Below are 1,001 nucleotides of genomic sequence, written 5' to 3'. Positions count from 1 at the left end.
GTTAGGTGACGCGCAGATGACTCGATTTTAAATTTTCATGCAGCAAAACGACGCGGCTGATTCATCCGACTAACACTCAGCAATTAACCCGATATACAAATATTCCAGGGTACCCAGCAACAGGCAGCACAGGGACTGGCTACGTGACTGGTTTGGCAAGCCGCCAGCTGTAAGGCACGTTTCCCAAAGCCTTTGTTGCTAATAAGGTTATTTGCTAACAACATTAGATAACAACTGAATGGTTCCAACTATGCAAGTCGATAACATGAGGTTTTGGGAAACGTACCTTTTACATTAGCGGGGTCTCAATATCTTCATAATTTACAGCTGGATAAACAATGAGCGTAATGTAACTGTCAACTCATTACCTACATGTCTAATAAATGTTTAATAAATCCCATGAATATCTTTAAAAAAAAAAAAAAAAAACCTCAAATGTGCGGCTATTTTCAGCAGCTAGCTTTAAACATGATGCTGACATTTGACCCCCCAGTATCTTGTAATGAATTTTAAGCGGTGAGGTAACTTTGACAGGCTTTCTTTTCCTACTAATCAGTTACACAGAGACGAGTGTTTATTTTATGTATGTATGTGCGTGCGCGTGCGTGCGTGCGTGCGTGTGCGTGTGTGTGCATGCCTGCTTGAGTTCCACGTGCAGCAGTGGGACAGAAACACAGGAGGGTTGTGGGTCGGCACCCCGGCGACAGAGACTGAGGGCGGGGTACCTGATCGTCACTGAGATAGTTGGGCAGGCCTCCGACAAAGAGCTTGTGTGGCGAGTCTGGAACCACGGTGGAGACGACCCCTGCAGACAGAGCGGCACGGCGCCCAAAGCCGGCCGATCACAGCAAACCGTCAACATGCCGGATAATGACCACGAGCAAACGGCGCGAGTGAAATAAGCCAACTTCAAATCAGTATGACGTCGTTATCTCCTATATAATATCAGATAAATGTAACTCCAGCAAAAAAATACCTAAATACTGGGGCAGTTTGACGAC

The sequence above is a fragment of the Brienomyrus brachyistius genome, unplaced genomic scaffold (genome assembly GCF_023856365.1).
Source record: "Brienomyrus brachyistius isolate T26 unplaced genomic scaffold, BBRACH_0.4 scaffold516, whole genome shotgun sequence".
NCBI lineage: Eukaryota > Metazoa > Chordata > Actinopteri > Osteoglossiformes > Mormyridae > Brienomyrus > Brienomyrus brachyistius.
The sequence above is the reverse complement of the archived record's forward strand: the minus strand, read 5'-3'. Positions refer to the sequence as shown.